General features: G+C 44.5%; 1 protein-coding gene across 3 annotated transcripts in view; it reads right to left on the bottom strand.

Moving 5' to 3' along the window:
* The window catches only part of lars2 (leucyl-tRNA synthetase 2, mitochondrial), a 155,120-nt gene extending 141,868 nt beyond the window's left edge, over positions 1-13,252 (bottom strand). For 2 of the 3 annotated variants that reach the window (XM_043719578.1, XM_043719582.1), the window contains exon 1: positions 13,228-13,251. The gene's annotated coding sequence lies outside the window, so the exon portion shown is untranslated. Of the gene's footprint in view, positions 1-13,227 lie in introns of all 3 variants that reach the window. The other variant, XM_043719581.1, reaches the window with a different exon arrangement.
* Between the last annotated feature and the right edge of the window lie 1,733 nt (positions 13,253-14,985).

Below are 14,985 nucleotides of genomic sequence, written 5' to 3'. Positions count from 1 at the left end.
TGAGGAGGGAAGTTATTTGAAATTGGAGAACTCAATGTTCAGTCCTCTGGGTTATAGACTACCCAGGCGGAGGATGAGATGTTGTTCCTCCAATTTGCACTGTGGTTCATTGTGGCAATGGAGGAGGCCAAGGATGGTCATGTCAGAAAGGGAGTGGTTGGGGAAATTGAAATGGGCGGTGACTGGGAGGTCTGGTCAGTCCCTGCAGACCCAGCTGCAATGCTCGGGGAGCCATTCCTTAAGTTTACGTTCGGTTTCCCTGATGTAGAGAAGACCACGTCGGGAGCACCTGATGCAGTAAACTAGGTTGGAAGAGAGGGAGGTGAGCCTCTATTTCACCTGGAGGAGAAAGTGAGGTCTGCAGATGCTGGAGATCAGAGCTGGAAATGTGTTGCTGGAAAAGCGCAGCAGGTCAGGCAGCATCCAGGGAACAGGAGAATCGATGTTTCGGGCATAAGCCTGAAGAAGGGCTTATGCCCGAAACGTCGATTCTCCTGTTCCCTGGATGCTGCCTGACCTGCTGCGCTTTTCCAGCAACACATTTCCAGCTCTATTTCACCTGGAAAGAGTGTTTGGGACCCTGGATGGAGGTGAAGGGAGTGGTGTACCATCTGACCAGCATTTTATACAGCCTACTCTTGTATTCTAGCCCACTTGAAATTAATGCCAATGTTGCATTTGTTTTCCTAACCACCAACTGAACCTACACGTTCACCTTAAGAGAATCCTGAATTAAGACTGATTCCTGATGAAGGGCTTATGCCCAAAATGTCGATTCTCCTGCTCCTCGGACACTGCCTGACCTGCTGTGCTTTTCCAGCGCCACACTCTTGACCCTGAATTAGGACTCCCAAGTCCCTTTGTGCTTTGGATTTTGGATTACCCCAGTTAAAAAGTTGTTTACACCACTATTCTTCCTACCAAACTGCTTAACCTCACACTGTCACACATTGTATTCCATGTCTATGCTCACTCTCCTAGCATATCCAAGTCCTTCTGCACCCTGCTCCTCAACACTACCTTCCCTCCACTTACCTGCAGAATTATCAATAATACCCTTAGTTCCTTCGTTGAGATCATTAATGCAACCAGATCATTGTGCTCCCAAATATTGTAATCATGTCATAGATAATGTGTAATTTATCGTATTCATGTTAACTGCACATTATTGCCCTATATATCAAATTAATCTATGTCTTAACAGTATCAACAACAACAACTTATATTTGTGTAGTGCTTTAACATAATAAATATCTCAAGGCACTTCACAGGAACATTGTAAAACAAACTGAGCCATCCAACATGGTGGGACCAAATGAGGTAGATTTTGAGGAGTATCATACAAGAGCAAGGCAGGGGGGTGCAGGGAGGTAGAGAGGGGAATTCTAGAGCTAAGAGCCCAAGCAGCTGAAGGTACAGCTACCAGTGCTAGCTGATTGGAATGGGGGATACTCAAGAATCCAGAAGAATACACACATTTGGAGGGTTTGGGATCTGGGGAACACTGCAGAGAAAAAGAATGGTGAAGTGGGAATTTGAAAACAGTGAAGGCATGGTGAGGGTTTCAGCAGTAGAAGAGCAGGTGCAGCAGATGACGTTACAGAGGTTGAAATAGTTGGTCTCAGTAACAAGATGAAGCTCATCTCATGTCAAGCATGACACCAAAGCCGCAGGCAGACTGGCTTAAACTCAGCTCGCTGCCAGGGAGAGAGAATTGGAGTCAGGAGCTATGGAATGGAATATGGACTGGGAACTGAAAACAATAGCTTCAGTCTTCCCAATATTTAATTGAAGGAAATTTCTGTTCCCCCAATCCTGGATATGAGATAAACAGTCTGACAATGTAGTAACAACCCCCATGAGTGGTTATAGTTGTCCAGCACATTAAGGAAATCTGTACCTTCCTTTGTTGGCTTCAATTTATTGCAATTCATTTTGTTTCCACTTCTCCTGAAATGTTAAAGTACAAGCAGATAAGTTTCCTCTTAAATAAATATATTGTTTTATATTCCTTTTTGAATGTTACTAAGCAACAGCTAGTTGATTATGCTGCAATTGTCAGGCTGTGAATTTTACTGCTCCAGTCTTCAAAACTGAAACATTAATTAAACGTACAATTGAAAACCATTTTGAAGTGGCTTTCAGAAACAAGTGTTCTGCTGCAGATGATACCAAGATTGGTGGTATAGAGTGGCAGGAGTGGCAGATGAGCTATTGGATAAATATGAGCTATTGCATTTTGGTAAAACAAACAAGGGCAGGACTTCTATGAGTAAAAGTAGGTAGTTTTGAAGAGCAGAGGGACCGAGGGGTTCATGTACATAATTCTTTCAAGTTTGCATCACATATAGACAGGAGAAAGTGAGGACTGCACATGCTGGAGAGTCAGAGTCGAAAAGTGTGGTGCTGGTAAAGCATAGCAGGCCAGGCAGCATCTGAGGAGCAGGAGAGTTGACGTTTTGGGGATAAGCCAATCACATATCGATATGGCGGTTAAGAAGGTGTTTAGCACATTTGCCTTCATTGCTCAGACCTTTGAGTGTAAGAGTTGGGATGTTATGCTGAGGCTGTACAGGATGTTGGTAAGGCCTTTCCTGTGTCCAGTTCTGGTCGCCCTGTTATTGGAAGGACATTATTAAGCTGGAGATGGTCCAGTAGAGATTTACTAGGATGGAGAGTTTGAGTTGTAAGGATAGCCTGGGACTGTTTTCCACTGGAGCAGAGTTGTGACCTTAGAGAGATTTATAAAATTATGAGGGACCTGGATAGGGTGAATAGCAAAGGTCTTTTCCCTGGGCTAGTGGAGTTCAAAACTAAGGCTGTTTTTTTAAGATGAGAGGAGAAAGATTTAAATGAGACCTCACCTTGGTGAGGGGCCTCCTGCCTACCAACAACTATGTGATTGGCTCCCAGGTCACTGAGCAGCTTGTGGGTGCGAACACTATATCCAGAAGCCTTTATACCTCTGAAAGCAGAGGTTTTATCACTCTTTTCTAGAGTAGAAAACACCTTAAGTCTGAAGAAAAACCAATTTATTTGTTGGAAATGTGAGGCAGTGAGCTTGAGAAAGAATGTAGGACTCACACTGCTCACCATCAAAAGTTTGTGTAATAAATAAGTGATGCATATGCTACTATACACAGCACATTAGAACACATGAATATTGTTCGGGCCTCTGGATCAGTGGTGCTGGAAGAGCACAGCAATTCAGGCAGCATCAGATTCTGCATGCTCTTTCTGCTGTTTCTGTTGGGTCTCCACTTGATCCACTTGGTGACGCTCCAAGTGGTTGGTGCCTACGTGGATGCTTCTTCTTGAGTTTGTGCGTTTGACAGCATGCGATTCCTACAATTTGGTGGGCATGTTGCATTTGTTTAGGGAGGCTTACAGGATATGCTTGCAGTATTTCCTCTGTCCTCCTAGTGATCGCTTACCATTGCAAACCACTTCTTGAGGGAGGCTTGTGTTGGGTATGCGGACAATGTGGTCCACCAGTTGTGTGTGACCAGCGCCTTGGTACTGGGAATAATGGCCTCAAGAGGACCATCACAAAGGTACACCTACCCTGCCAGTGGTTTTACAGGATATTGTGAAGGCAGCAGTGATGCTAATGCTCCAGGGATTTGCGGTATCTGCTGTACATGATCCACATTCCTTATGCACACAAGGGTGGTGGCCACAGCTGCTTTGTAGCTTGATGCTGGGTTTGAGGTTTCGGACTTTGGTGTCCTTCAAGCGTCCAAAGGCTGCACTGTCACACTGAAGTCAATGTTGAATTTCATCCTTAATGTTTGTTCACATTGAGAGGTGGCTTCCAAGGAATGGTAAATGATTTGTGTTGTCCAGGGCTCGCTGTGGAATTTGATGGTTAGGAGACAACATTGTGTGGCAGTAGTGGGCTGATAGAGAACCTTTGTTTTCCAGATGTTTAGTTTGAGGACGATTCCCTTACAGGCCTCACTGAATGCATTAGTGACAGTTTATAGCAGGCACTCTGAGTGTGCGCATGTGCAGGCATTTCTGTGTACTGCAGCTCGATAACAGAAGTTGCGGTGGTTCTTGATTCTAGCCTAGAGGAAAGGTTGAAAGGTTTCCTGCTCATCCTGATGGTTAGCTCCACTCTGTGGAGCTTGATGGGGATGGGCTGGAGTGTTTCAGCAAGGAAGACAGAGAAGACCATTTGCACTTGTATTGGGCTCTGTGGTAGATCCGTTGGTGAGGATCGCAGTCTGCATGTCATTGTGAAGCAGGTAAAGAATTATCAGAATTTCTGCGGGCAGCTAAAGCTGAGGAGGATATTTCATAGTCCTCAATGGCTGACAGTGCCAAAGCCTCTTGTTGTTAACAGTGTTGTTAAGAGGGAAGGTTCAGGATTTAACCCAGTGGCAGTGAAGGATTGGCTAATACATCTTCAGTTGAGGTTAGTCAGTGATTAGGGTGCACCAGGCTTTGAGAAGTGCTCTTTCAGTGGCTTGCCAACAATCAAAACATAAAATAGTCAGAACATGTGATGGACATCCCATCTGCAACCAGCACCATTACTGGAATAAGAAGCTTTCCACTGAGAGAGTGGACGCAGAGGGGAAGGCAATGGCCCAGTGGTATTATCGCCTGATGTTAATCCAGAGACCCAGGGAATGTTCTGGGGAGCTGGGTCTGAATTCCGCAACAGCATACGGTGGAATTTGAATTCAATAAAAATCTGGAATTAAGAGTTTAATGATAACCATGAATCCCTTGTCAGTCTGGGCAAATGTGAGGTGATGCATTTTGGAAGATCCAATTCAAGTGTGAACTATGTGGTAAATGGAAACGCCCTGGGGAAAGTGATGTACAGAGAGATCTCGATGTTCAGGTCCATTGTTCCCTGAACGTGGCAACGAGGTCAGTAGAGTGGTCAAGAAGGCATACGGCATGCTTTCCTTCATTGGATGGGTATTGAGTACAAGAATTGGCAGGTCATGTTACAGTTGTATAAGAATTTGGTTCGGTCACATTTGGAATACTGCATACAGTTCTGGTCGCCACATTCCTAAAAGGATGAGGATGCTTTGGAGAGGGTGCAGAGGAGATTCACCAGGATGTTGCCTGGTATGGAGGGCGTGAGCTATGAGGAGAAGTTGAGTATATTTGGATTTTTTTTTGTTAGAAAGACAGAGGTTGAGGGGGGACCTGATTGAGGCCTACAAAATCAAGAGAGTTATAGACAGGGTGGATAGCAAGAAGCTTTTTCCCAAAGTGGGGGACTCAATTACTAGGGGTCATGAGTTCAAAGTGAGAGGGATAAAGTTTAAGGGAAATATGTGTGGAAGGTTCTTCATACAGAGAGTGGTGGGTGCCTGGAATGTGTTGCCAGCAGAAGTGGTAGGGGCAGGAACAATAACATCATGCAAGATGTATCTAGACGGGTACGTGAATGGGCAGGGAGCAGAGGGATTGGTACAGGCTTGGAGGGCCAAAGGGCCTGTTCCTATGCTGTAATGTTCTCTGTTCTTTGATTGTCAGGAAAACCCCATTTGGTTCACTGATGTCCTGTAGGGAAGGAAACTGCCACCTTTATCTGGTCTGGCCCACACGTGACTCCAGACCCACAGCAATGTGGTTGACTGTTAACAAGTAAGGGTGAGCAATAAAGGCTGGCCTGTCCAGCGGTACCCTCATCCCGTGAATGAATTATTTCTATAATGGGGTGGGTGGCTGGGTAACTGAAAGCATGCTGAAAGGCAACTCACAACCAAAATGAAGGGAAAGGCCAGTTTGAGGCCCCCACCCTTACCCAGACTGACCTTGCTGAGACTTCACACCCTCAGCAGTCTGCTTGGCTTTTACCGTCCTGCTGAAACGACAGAGCAAGACATCGCGACTTGCTTCTCCACAATGGCAAAGAACACTCGCCTAATTACATTGCTGCTCGCATGCCAAGAATAAAAGGGACAAAATATTCCTTGGACTCTGTTAATGCACTGTCATTTTCCAGCACGCATATTACACACAGTCAATACATCGAGTGTATCCATTCTTACCCACAGTGGCAATTTCCTAAGAATGCGGGTAATGGTTTTCCATCGAGCACACTTGAGTAATCTGTCAGCTAAGTCCCACTTCAAGCATCATGAATTAAACAGAAAGAACGCCTGCTGATTAAACATTAATCCTGAAGTGAAGTGGAATTAACAGTCAACTTGTCCCCTATTTGCCTGCTTGTATCCATAGACCATGCACAATGCCCCCAGGGTGAATTTGAGAGGTCCACTAAATTAAAACTGAAAGATGCGGATGCTGTAAATCAGGAACAAAAACAGAGGCTGCTGGAAAAGCTCACCGGACCCAAAACGTTAACTCTGATTTCTCTCCACAGCTGCTGCCCGACCTGCTGAGCTTTTCCAGCAATCTCAGCTTTTGTTTTTAATTTGAGTGGTATTCAAGTATCATAATGATTGTAGTCTTCTGGACAAACCTGGCTGTGTTGTCTGAAAAAATGCAGCAGCTTTTGAAATAACGCAGGTCAAAGAAGTGTGGGAGGATGGAGTTAAATGGTGCAATACAGGCTGAACTGTCATCTCCTGTGAGCTGTCTCTGATTGTCATCAGAGAAACGACAACTGTTTGGGTAACGGATGTGATTTTTGTTTTCCTTTTCAAGAATATAGAAGAACAGGAATTAGGACTCAGTTCAAGATCTTTTCCCAGGAACCAAAGTATTTTTCACAGACTCCAAACCCAGGAGATATTAATTTAAGGTGAGAGGGAAAAGATTTAAAAGGGACCTGAGGGTCAACTTTTTCACACAGGGTGGTGTGTAGATGGAATGAGGTGCCCGAGTAAGTGGTAAAAGACAGGTACACGGATAGGAAAGGTTCAGAGGGATAAGTGCCAAACAAATGCAGACAGCTTGGACTGGTTCAGTTCAGGAGACCTGGTTGGCATGGACAAGTTGGGCCAAAGGGCTTGTTTCCATGCTGTATGACTCAAGTGAAATGTCAAAATAAACCTTTCACTTCACAGGTGTAACAGAGCTTAGTTAAAAAAAGGATTTTCCTTTCAGGGATGATTTCACAGTCTACGTTAATCCAGTTTCCTATCCAAGTGTGTGAGGTCAAAGTCTCTCAGCATTGGCAAGCACTGTTGGTCTGTTATATCCTTCCACATGTCTGCAGAATGAAATAATGATGCAATGGATCAGAAGAGGAAACTAGAGGGCCACTGGGGGTCTAATGGAGGCTGTGTATTGCTGTGAAAAGTGAGATGATCTAAAAAGGTTGACATATATTTTAATGCTTTAATTGCAAAGCCTCTTGAAGGGATTTCTGCGTATTTAAGTGAATGTGCACAGAAGGGTTAGTAGACAGTTCCACCAGAGTATGGCATTCGCAATGTGGTCGCATTAAAATTTGAATTAGATGAGGTTCCAGGAATTGTTAATAGCAGAAATGTTACCTATATTAATCTAATGGCAATAGTTTCAGGTTTTGACATACTATCCAAGACAAAGCAGTCTGCTTGGTCAGAGTCTTATCTATCAACTTCAGCAATCACTCCCCCCACTGTCATATTAATGATAATGTCTATTGACTACTTAGTTTATTTAAAATAGTAAAATACATTATAAGTTAAAATCAGGATACAGTCCAACAGATTTATGTGAAATCACAAGCTTTTGGAGCACTGCTCCTTCATTCGGTGAATTGACTTCACCCAATGAAGGGGCAGCGCTCAAAGCTTGTGATTTCAAATAAACCTGTTGGACCATAACCTGGTGCCATGTGAATTCTGACTTTGTCCACCCCAGTCCAACAGCAGCACCTCCATATTATTATAATTTAAGAAGCAGACCTTATAGCAAACAAATTGATTTCTGTGTGTACATCTTCAAGTCCCACAGCAAATTATGAGGCAGGTAGAGTCACAACATTGTGTACACTCAGCACATTCACTCTCTTAAAGGCATGATCCATATATAACAAACATCTAGGAGAAAGTGTGATCTGCAGATACATGGAGACCAGAGTTGAAAAGTGTGGTGCTGGTAAAGCACAGCAGATCAGGCAGCATCTGAGGAGCAGGAGAATCGATGTTTCGGGCATAAGGCCTGCATGAATAGCATATGCCTGAAACATTGACTGCCCTGCTTCTCAGATGCTGCCTGACCTGCTGTGCTTTTCCAGCGCCACACTTTTCAACTCTACATATAACATCGACCACTGAGACACAGTGGTTGCAGTGTGTACCATTTGTTTTATACATCGATATTTGATGATTGTATCAGGCAGCAAAATATTCTCAGAGATCTACAAGATCTACAGATCTACACCTATAATTTAGCACAACTATCAGCTTCCACCTTTCCCTTGTGATCCTTGCCCTGTCCAGAAATGCATCTCTACTGGGGAGGAATACAGCTCACTACTTGTCCTTTTGGAAGACCCATCACTCTATCAATTAAACAAATACATTACAAGTACTGCCTACCAGGAGCAGTGCAGCTATGACAAATAAAGGGTAGGGTTGTGAAATGAGCTCACAGAGGGCGGTATCCTGTCACCAAGTCACCTTTTATTTACATGTTCACAGCGCATGGACCCTGACCAGCTGGATCAGAGCCAGTATGTAGAGGGAGGAAAATCCCTGAGACTCCTGTGTTTATCTGTCAGCTAGGGCTCCCTGATTGGCATAGGTTAACAGCCCAAATCAGGGAACTCATACTGAATGAGATGTAGTTGGCCAACCTTGTTCCAATCACTACACGTAGGTTTGAGAGAGGAGGTAGCAATAAATTAAAATGGAGTTGTGGAGACAAAATAATCTATACATCTGCTGTGCTCATCTCTCTCTAAACAAAGGCAATGAGAGTGTTGGTGGACACCATGTCCCCCATGTCCAAGGGCACCTTTCATGAACATAGCTGTGGGAGAGGGACAGTGAGTCACTAATGAAGACTCCTCCACAGCCTACTGCCTGGAACTGTTCATGGCCACAAGGAGATTCCACATATACGCTCATGTGTGCATGGCGCGCGCACACACACACTCGCGCACACATACGCACACACACACTCAATCACACTTGCACACACACACGCTCACACACACATTCACTCACACACAAATGATTTGGGTGCGAGCATAAGAGGTACAGTTAGTAAGCTTGCAGATGACACCAAAATTGGAGGTGTAGTGGACAGCAAAGAGAGTTACCTCAGATTACAACAGGATCTTGATCAGATGGGCCAATGGGCTGAAAAGTGGCAGATGGAGTTTAATTCAGATAAATGCGAGGTGCTGCATTTTGGGAAATCAAGTCTTAACAGGATTTATAGACTTAATGGTAAGGTCCTAGGGAGTGTTGCTGAACAAAGAGACCTTGAAGTGCAGGTTCATAGCTTCTTGAAAGTGGAGTCGCAGGTCGATAGGATAGTGAAGAAGGTGTTTGGTATGCTTTCTTTGGTTGGTCAGAGTATTGAGTACAGGAGTTGGGAGGTCATGCTGCAGCTGTACAGGACATTGGTTAGGCCACTGTTGGAATATTGCGTGCAATTCTGGCCTCCTTCCTAACAGAAAGATGTTGTGAAAGTTGCAAAGGTTCAGAAAAGATTTACAAGAATGTTGCCAGGGTTAGAGGATTTGAGCTACAGGGAGAGGCTAAACAGGCTGGGGCTGTTTTCCCTGCAGCATCGGAGGCTGAGGGGTGACTTTATAGAGGTTTACAAAATTATGAGGGGCATGGATAGGATAAATAGGCAAAGTCTTTTCCCTGGGGTGGGGGAGTCCAGAACTAGAGGGCATAGGTTTAGGATGAGAGGAGAAAGATATAAAAGAGACCTAAGGGGCAACGTTTTCATTCAGAGGGTGGTACGGGTATGGAATGAGCTGCCAGAGAAAGTGGTGGAGGCTGGTACAATTAAAACAGTTAAGAGGCATTTGGATGGATATATGAATAGGATGGGTTTGGAGGGATATGGGCCGGGTGGTGGCAGGTGGGACTAGATTGGGTTCGGATATCTGGTCGGCGTGGATGAGTTGGACCTAAGGGTCTGTTTCCGTACTGTACATCTCTATGACTCTAAACACACAAACACACTCACACTCACACTTGCGCACACAAACACACACGCACTCGCACTCACACTTGATCATGCTCACACACACTCACACTCACGCACACACACACACACCATGTGCAGGAGTAGGCCATTCGGTCCTTTGAGCTTGTGCCACCATTCGATATGATCATGACTGATCATGCAGTCTCAGTTTCCTGTTCCCACCCTCTCTCCTTGATCCCTTTAGCTGCATGGGGCATGTTCAGTTCCCTCTTGAATGAATGGTGGGCGGCATGGTGGCACAGTGGTTAGCACTGCTGCCTCACAGCGCCTGAGACCCGGGTTCAATTCCCGCCTCAGGCGACTGACTGTGTGGAGTTTGCACATTCTCCCCGTGTCTGCGTGGGTTTCCTCCGGGTGCTCCGGTTTCCTCCCACAATCCAAAGATGTGCAGGTAAGGTGAATTGACCATGTTAAATTGCCCGTAGTGTTAGGTAATGGGTAAATGTAGGGGTATGGGTGGGTTGCGCTTCGGCGGGTTGGTGTGGACTTGTTGGGCCGAAGGGCCTGTTTCCACACTGTAATGTAATCTAATGTAATCTATAATCTACCTAATGAACTGGGCCCAACAGCTTCTTGTGGGAGAGAATTCCACAGGTTCACAACTCGCTGAGTGAAGAAATTCTTCCTCATCTCAGTCCTGAATGGCTTACCCCTTATTCTTACAAACAGACACACACACATGCACAATCATGCTGGGGTGTAGTCCATCTGGTCCAAGCATCCACCTTCAGACCTGTCGGCTTCCCCATTACCTTCTCATTAGTGATGGCCACTATACTCATCTCTGCCCCCTGACTCTCTTGAAGTTCTGGTGAGCTACTGGTGTCTTCCACTGTGAAAACTGATGCAAAATACTGATTCAGTTCCTCCATCATTTCTTTGTTCCCCATTACTACTTCTCCAGTCTGACTTTCAAGTGGTCCAATATCTACTCCTGTCTCTTTCTTACCTTTTTAGATATCTAAAAATACTCTTGTGATCTTCTTTCATATTACTAGCTAGCTTATTCTCATATTTCATCTTCTCTTTCCCTTATTGCATTTTGAGTTATCCTCTGCTGGTTTTTAAAGGTTTCCCAATTCTTTTGGCTTTCTGCTCAGCTTCACCACAATGCCTGTATTTTCTTTTGCTTTTATGCTCTTCCTGACTTCCCTTGTCAGCCATGGTTATCTCACCCTCCCCTTAGTATGTTTCTTCTCTGGAATGAATTTCTGCAGTGCCTCCCAAATTACCCCCAGAAACTCCTGCCGTTGCTGCCCCACTGTCTTCCCTGCTCGTTTCCCCTTCCAATCAACTCTGGCCAACTCCTCCCTCATGTCTTTGTAGCTGCCTTTTCTCAACTGTAATACTGTTACATCTGATTCCGGCTTCTCCCTCTCAAACTTCAGGGTGAACCCTATCATATTGTAGTCACTATCCACTAGGAGTTCCTTCACCTTCAGCTTCACCAGAAGACTGATGGGAGATTTGAACAAGGTCTTCAAAATTGAGAAGATAGGGAGAAACTGTATCATTTATACAATCTACTAGACCATAGGCCATTGTCCCAGTATCTCAATAGAGAGAGAGAGAGACATACACACACACAGAGCCAACTGGTGGTGGTTTAACCTGAGGGTCACCAGACCTCAGGTGAAGAGAGAGGTTGAGGAGGAAAGTCCTCTGTGGCAACCCTAAATGTTTTTGGAATTGGACACATGTTGTTGGCGTCACTCTGGATCACAAACCAGCCTTCCAGCCAACTGAGCAAATCAAGCCCCTCAGGAGGTCAGAACCTGAGGTCACAGTGTTAAGGAGAAAGCACCAGTGACATGAAGAAAGGTTTTGGTTGGTAGTGTAGATGGTGCTCGCCACCTGGAATAAGCAGAATGAGAGTGTGATGGAGGCAGATCCAATTGGAGTTTTGAAAAGGATGCTGGATAACTATCTGAAGATTTAAAAAAGTACACAGAGATACCAGGAAAGAGCAGATGGATGGGACAAACACAGAAAATGCTGGAGTAACTCAGGAGCTTTGGCAACATCTATACAGAGAGAGAAAAACAGAGTTAACATTTCGAGTCCGATATGAGGTTTCTCCAGTTCCGAAGTCTTCAGTGTCAGTATCCACAGCATTTTGCCTTTATTATAGAAGGGAAATGGGTACAATTGAGTTGCTCTTTGCAGAAAGCCAGGAAGGGTGAATGGCCTCTTCCTGTCCAATGCCATTCTACATCAAGATAGTGCTGCCTATCACACAATTTTATAGACATCTTCCATATCTTGGAGACAGCTTCTCTGAGGAAAGGAAAATGTTTGCAAAATTGTATGATTGCAAGGGCAAATCTTATGAATCTCATTCCTAGCATAGTACTTTTTTAAAAAAAAGACGCATTGATGTGATGAGAGCATTGCTGGCTCGGCCAGCATTTATTGCCCATCCCTAATTGTCCAGGGGACAGTTTAAGAGTTAATTACATTGCTTTGGGTCAGGAGACACCAGACCAGGGAAGGATGGAAGTTCCTTCCCCAAAGGGCATTTATGAACCAGATGGCTTTCCCAAAATGGATTCGCAGACATCAAATCCCAGATGTTTACTGAATTCAAACACCACCATCAGTGGGTTTTGAACCCAGGTCCCCAGAACATTACAAGGGTCTCTGGACTAATAGACCAGTGATAATACCACTAGGCCATTGCCTCCCTCTGGTAACTGTCCCCCCTGGCAATGCCTGTCATTGTACCTCAAAACACAGAGGGAGGCCATTCAGTGTATCTTAATGATTGCTATTTCTTTGCTATACTTATCCAATATGATCCTCTGCCACTCTTTCCCCGTAGACCTGTCATTTTCTTTCCTGTCAGGGATTTACACCATTCCCTTGCCACATTTAACAACTGGCCAATGTCCAGCACATACTCAGTGAAGTGTACATTAATATCGTTCATTTAGCACCTTCTCTCCCACTTTAATCTGTAAAGACTCAACTTAAAGCTGAACAGCACTCAGTCTGGAAGCAGGATAAAGGTTTATTTATTATGAGGCATTACTGATGATTCCTTAGAGATAAGGAGACAAAATTATTGCCAAGAAATTGCAGCTATTAAGAGTAGGTCAAGCAGTGATAAAACCAAAGAATACTTACAAGAAGAAAATCCCATCGGTTTCGGTGGTATACCAGTGGACCCATTGCTGCAATTCCTTGTGACTGTTGTGAAAGAGTTAACATTTGAAATTAGGTCCATCAGCTGCGATGGCTTCAGCAATTGGATAGTTGTTATTTTCTTGTCGAAATGGATGAGCAGGAGAGCAGATTTTGTTTGAGGGGGAAGATTCATGCCTAGTTACTTCCTAGGAAACCACAAGTCGTTTTGAATTGTCTCAGTCCCTTCCTCATTCTCAGCCTGCCCGAACAGGTATTTCTTCCAGGATGATTCAAGCTGTCGAAGCAGCTCACCTTTTTAACCATTCTTGGCTGACAAGCTAAGATGCCAATTTCCCTTCCCACCTCTCAAGGGCTTTTGCCCGAAAAGTTGATTTTCCTGCTCCTCGGATGCTGCCTGACCTGCTGTGCCTTTCCAGCACCACTCTGATCTCAACCCTAATAAGCTAAGATGCCGACTAATACCACGTGACCCACGCGAGAAAGCTAAGTCATGTTCCATTAAGGCATTTCGGAGACAGCTCATCTCCTCCCTGTGGTTTTGAGCATTTGTTCTGGTCAATACCCACTTTTCATTCATGGAATGAGTCATCAAGGATTTACTGGTAATTCCTGAATGAATGGTTTTACATGTCACTGTATCTCCTTCTCTGTAATCCAAAAAAGACTGTTGCAAGTCATTTGACTATACCACTACCTACACTATACTACAAGTAGTGGTATAGTCAAATGACTTGCAACAGTCTTTTTTACAGCTTCTTGTACAGCAAGATAGACAGATTAACTTTGGAGACAGGAAGGACTGCAGGTGCTGGAAGCCAGAGTCAATAGACGTGAGGCTGGATAAGCACAGCAGGTTAGACAGTATCTGAGGAGCTGGCAAGTCAATGTTTTGGGCTGAAATGTTGACTTCCTTGCTTCTTAGATGCTGTCTGACCTGCTGTGCCTTTCCAGACAGATTAACTTTGTTTGTATAAAGCTTTCAACAAGCTTTTGCCATTAAAACAAAACTACTAGACTGGATGCAATCATGACAAAAAGTCAAGAAATCTCTTCTGCTGCCCTGTTAGGCCATCAAAACGTACAAAAAATGTTGCCCATTGCTGTTTCTGATTCTTCCAGATTAAATTTGGAACCCTTTGGCCCTCAGTCCCTCTGCCACTGGTAACAATTGCCTGGAAATGCATTCTATCAAAGCCCTTCACAAGTTTGACCATTTCTATCACACCACTTCTCAACCTTCCCTGCTCTCTCAAAGCAACCACATCTTTTCCAGTCTCACATTCAGCATCTCATTCCTGTCACCATTCTTCCTAGTCTCTCCAGCAATGTAAATGTTGTAGGTTTTGCCTGAGGGTTAAAACTCACACAACACCAGGTTATAGTCCAACAGGCTTATTTGGAAGCACTAGCTTTCGGAGCACCGCTCCTTCATCAGGTGGTTGTGTAAGGTTTTTACACCTGAGGGTGTAAGACTCTGAAAGGGTTAATGCTGAGAAGTGCATTAAGCATCAACCAGTCTCCCATGGACTCAGGAAAGACAACAACTTTGAATCTCAAAGGAGTAAGTCTGATCATTGAGGTCATAGTCTCAGTAACTATCACTCCAATGCAACTTGGACCTGGTTGCTTTGATGCAATAATTCACATCCTGTTTAAGACAAGAGGCTTGTCCTCTTAAACTAGTAAGTGGTTTTCCTCCACCAGGTTAAACCAAGCTGGTCCTGTAGAACCTACCAG

This window comes from Chiloscyllium plagiosum, chromosome 29 (assembly GCF_004010195.1).
Source record: "Chiloscyllium plagiosum isolate BGI_BamShark_2017 chromosome 29, ASM401019v2, whole genome shotgun sequence".
NCBI classification, from domain to species: Eukaryota; Metazoa; Chordata; class Chondrichthyes; order Orectolobiformes; family Hemiscylliidae; genus Chiloscyllium; species Chiloscyllium plagiosum.
The sequence above is the reverse complement of the archived record's forward strand: the minus strand, read 5'-3'. Positions and strand labels throughout refer to the sequence as shown.